Consider the following 4,612-nt stretch of genomic DNA (forward strand, 5'->3'; position numbering starts at 1 on the left):
CGCGCCCGCCTCCCTCCTCCGCGCTTCGCTCAGTTCCACTGCGCGATTCGGCTGGCTTCCTCTAGGTCTCTGGGAGGAGCGGTCCTCACGCCCCGGCCTGGGGCTGCTTGGCCTCTTCGGCGGAGTAGAGCGGGCTGTGGGTGGATTCCTGCTCCCGAGCCCTGCCTCATTTCGGAGATGCTGCGCTTTTGAATGGTAGGGCTTCGTTTGAATTTGTGCGGAGCCCACATCTCTGCGCTGCGTGTTTTAAGAGCCACATAGTTTTTTTTTTTTTTTTCCCCGTGCTTGGGAGAGTAGCCGTCTCTGGGATTTGTTATATATAGGTCCAAGCTTCTCTGCAGTTCACGAGGTAGCATCTTCACCGACTGGAATATATGTGGGTGTCTTTTGGTGTATGTGAATGAGTGGTTAGACAACTTCCTTAGAACAGTTTATTTCTGCTTCACCTATAGTACTTCTGAAAATTCGTTGCGACAGGTTTCTCCCCATTTATTTTGAAAGTTAACCACGGAAAGGAAACGAAGAGCTAAAGTTTGGAGCAAGGTGCGGCGAGGTGGTAGAAGACGGTGCTTTCTTTTTTTGTTGTTTTTGTTTTTTTGACCGTGCTTTCTTGTTTTCTGTTCGGTGGTTTGTTTCTCAAGTTGAGTGTTACTGCAGGCTTTTCAAAACAGGTATTCAGATAGTTTTTACCCCCTCCTTTGACTAGAACTCGCTATAATCTTGGTAGTTGAGATCAATACGTTTCTACAGGTTTCTCAGTCTAATGCATCATATCTCTGTTGTACCTGGAAAATTCTAGTATGAGAAAAGTTAACCTTTAAAACGTCACTTGATTTTTGGTTTTTCCTTTACTGCAGTTGTTCTGTATATGTTAGAATATGACTCACCTGGTTTACTTTGGCTTAATTAACATCAAGTGTTTGCTAGTTGATAATTCTGGTTAATTATTGAGAAAGTGATTCTTGAAATACAGCTCTCTGAAAATTAAGAAATAATTTCCATCTTTGTTAAGAATGAATATCTAGCAGTTCCATTTCTATTTTCGGTTTCATTGGTTTTGATTTAGCCTCAGACATCCATATTGTTTCGGAAGAAGTTATGTAATGTTTAAAAAGAAAGGATTACCAGTTTCCCACAGTAGTCTGATTGTGTTGGAAGAAAATTTCAGTCTGTTAGAGAAGAAATTTAGGTCTTGTTTAAAATTTAAGAGTGCTACTGACTTCAAAATGTTTTAAGTTAAGTGAAAATATAGTCACAATTTTCCGATTTTATTTAATTACATTCTGCAGGTCTTCCTGCTGCAAGAATTTTGTAGTCTCAAAGAGACGATAATACTTAGTGTATTTCTCATACTCTTATTTTCATTCAGCGTCTCACATTTCATATTGCAAAATTTAATTATGAAATTAATTCAGTTATAACTATATGAAGGACATTTTAATACAAGCATTCCTTCGTAGGGTTAGGGTTTTAGTTATACTTTCTATGATAGAGTCATCTTGTATGAAAAGGGTGTTATGTTAATTTTGAGTATTAGTGAACTTGGGAAATTGGGGCGATTTTTAAGAACATTTTTGTCTGTGTTTGAAAAAGTATTGCTTGACTTTAATTTGTTGTTACATTCTGCTTTTTCTTTGTAGTGGTAGACAGCTGTAATTATAGTGAGTTTTTCCATTCCATTCTATTCTTTTTTTCTTTGTAAATTAGAATATGCCTGTAAGTGGTTTGTGTTGATCTGGAAATTTTAGATTGAAATGCATACAGGTAAGAAATGTTTTCATGGAAGTATTACTGGGGAAATGAACTGTGCCCATAATTAATGAGCACACAATTTAGGCTGAAGGCCTGAGGTCATGCGTAAAACTGGTATTTAAAGAATTACCCATGTGATTTCCAGTCTAAGTCAAATCGTGTACTATTTTAGATGCTAGAATACTGAAGACTTCTACCTTGTTATATTTATAGTGCTTTCCTTGACTTGTCTTTTGAATTTAATAATCATTAATTGTGTATTTAAATATTTTAATTAACAGACTTTGTGATAGATTATGCATGAACTTATACATCTCAGGGGCAGTATTGTTACATCAGAGATACAGTCTTTGCCAACTCAGTTGTTTAAATAACGTATTGTTGCAGAAACTAGAAATCGAGAAACCAAGCACCATACTCGGAGAGTTGGAGAACTCAGATTTATTACACTGGTGGGCCCAGAGGAGTTAACACTCCAAGGTCTGAGCCCTGAACAAAGGGGTTACAGAGTTTTTATAGACAGACTATAGTGGGCAACACTAGCTGCTAACAGGCTGGTTTAAACTAAGGGGTTTTGCGCGCGCAGGAACAGCAGTCAAGATGGGGAGGGGATGCCTGACCTTTACATGGACAGGCGTGATTAAGTAGGTTTCCAGGGGCTGTGCAGTTGCAAAGAGCAGAACAAGGGTGAGTGAGATGAGCTCCAGTCCCCACTTTCTGAGACTCTGTGACCTACATGATCCAGACTTTGCAAGGAGCAAGCTGAGTTACAGAGGCAGAAGGAGCAGGAGATTATGTAAAATTTTAACTTTTCCTCTTCATTCTCCCCTCTTGATGCTTCTATCATTCATTGTAGAAAGCATCATCTCATGTTTTGGTAGGACATTCAGAGCTCTCCATTGTTTAGGGGGCTATATTGAGCTATTACCATATGTAAATTTATGGATTCAATCCGAGAAGTTATGATCCTGATAATTGTATTGAGGATACAAGGGCCAAAAAAGAGCACCGCAAAGAGCATAAAGAGAGGACCTGTTAAAGGGAGATGCCACGATCCTCAGCTCCAGATATTGTTTCAGTTATCCCAGGAATTAGCTAGTTTCTCCCTTAGCTGTTAGGCCATGTCTCTGACTGTTTCTGATTGGTTACATGCTGCTTTTAGCAGCGTCTTTCATTCAGGAAGAGGCAGATTCCTCCCTTTTTGGCTGTCAGTAGGCCTAGCTCTCTCCTACTTTATAAAACCACCTGAGCCAGGAAGTCTAGTTGGTCCTGTAGTGAAGACAACAGCAATAATACCAATTAGGGTTAGAGGCCAGGTTTGACAGTGAAAATCCATCCATATTTTGATAGCTGGATCCTAAAGCTTCGGCTGTGTGTTGACCAGCCAGCTGCTGGAGTGTGACTGGAGCAAGACTGAAGGATCCTCAGGCTTCTGCCGTGTGTTGACTAGTCAGCTTTTGGAGTGACTAGAGCAGGGCTCAGCGTCCTTCACGGGTAAGGGCTGTTGTCTTTGGAACCAGACCTTGAGGAGGTTTTGGGGGGTCCTGAACTGCTTTCCAGGTGTCTTCATCACAGGAAGTCACTGCCTTCTTGATTCTGGTGTGGTGGATCCAAGGAATGACACCTATAACTTTAACAGCAGTAGGGGTTGCCAGGACAACCGTGTGAGGGCCTGTCCAAACTGGCTGAAGTGGTTCCTTGATCCAATCTTTAACCCATACCTCATCTCCTGCTGATAGGGATGAACCCAATTGCCCAAAGGAATGGGTGTCCTTTCTAAGGTTTCTCGGGCAATTTGGTGGAAGACTTTTCCCAGGCCTGGAGGTGTTGGGACATCTCCAGGTCAGCTAGTTGTTGGTGGTCTCCCTTGAGACCATCTCATCCTTGAGCTTTTCTATCACTGGGGGTGGTCTCCCGTATAAGATCTCACAGGGAGAATGGGGCCTCGGGGTGCCTTTACGGAGGGCGGTGAGAGTCCACAGAGTGATAAGGCAGCTTGTTCCAGCACTGTCTGGGTGTTGGCCGGGGGGTATTCTTGTTGTACTACTACTTGGGGAAACAAACCTAACAAGAAAGTTAAAGATATATGGCTAAAAGATTAATAGAAGTAGGAAAGCTGCTGAGGGGCTAGCCAGGAGAACCAGGTCCAGACACTGGTTTGTAATATTACTGTTTGTCTAGGTATGAGAAGATGCAAGAATTTGGACTCATAAAAATCTGTACCTGAAAACATCTGACTATCTGAAAGTCTGTTTTTCTGGGGTTTTCCTGGAGCACAGAGTGCCTTATTTTTTGTCTCCACCCTGAACTCCTTTCAAGGGGGTGTTGAAGGTCAGCATCTTATAGTGGTCATGATTTAATCTTTGTAGAGGCAGTTGGCAAGGGCCAACTTCCAGTCAGCAGCGCCCTTTCATAGCCACATATTTGACCATGTTTTGGGGCATTTCGTGGTCATTGTGTCCCACGGTGCTAGGAAGTCTCATTCCCAGATCTAACAAAGATTCCGTTGACAGGCCACTCAATGTGGTGTCACTAGACCAGGCCTGGTAAGTAGCAAAAGTCTCTGGACCATACCTGTCTTAGCCTCTTGGTCCAGGAAAATATTTCCTCTTGTTGCTTCTTCCCATATCTAGTTACATTATTACAATTATTGATCTCATATGGAACTGCATACCAGCATTTTATCACAGGCTCAGTCACACATTTGGTAACATAAGAAATAATCTTCTGAAGCAAGCTACATAGAAAATAATATCAGATCAGATCAGTCGCTCAGTCGTGTCTGACTCTTTGCGACCCCATGAATTGCAGCACGCCAGGCCTCCCTGTCCATCACCAACTCCCGGAGTTCACTGAGACT

General features: G+C 42.1%; 1 protein-coding gene across 3 annotated transcripts in view; it reads left to right on the plus strand.

The window, feature by feature from the left end:
* The window catches only part of NAPEPLD (N-acyl phosphatidylethanolamine phospholipase D), a 91,783-nt gene that overhangs the window by 34,531 nt on the left and 52,640 nt on the right, over positions 1-4,612 (plus strand). Inside the window, exon 1 of one of the 3 annotated variants that reach the window (XM_010848079.1) lies at positions 19-195. The exons of the other annotated variants lie outside the window; for them this stretch is intronic. The gene's annotated coding sequence lies outside the window, so the exon portion shown is untranslated. Of the gene's footprint in view, positions 1-18; positions 196-4,612 lie in introns of those variants that run through there. 3 annotated transcript variants of the gene reach the window in all.

Source organism: Bison bison, unplaced genomic scaffold (genome assembly GCF_000754665.1).
Source record: "Bison bison bison isolate TAMUID 2011002044 unplaced genomic scaffold, Bison_UMD1.0 scf7180017864260, whole genome shotgun sequence".
Classification (NCBI taxonomy): domain Eukaryota; kingdom Metazoa; phylum Chordata; class Mammalia; order Artiodactyla; family Bovidae; genus Bison; species Bison bison.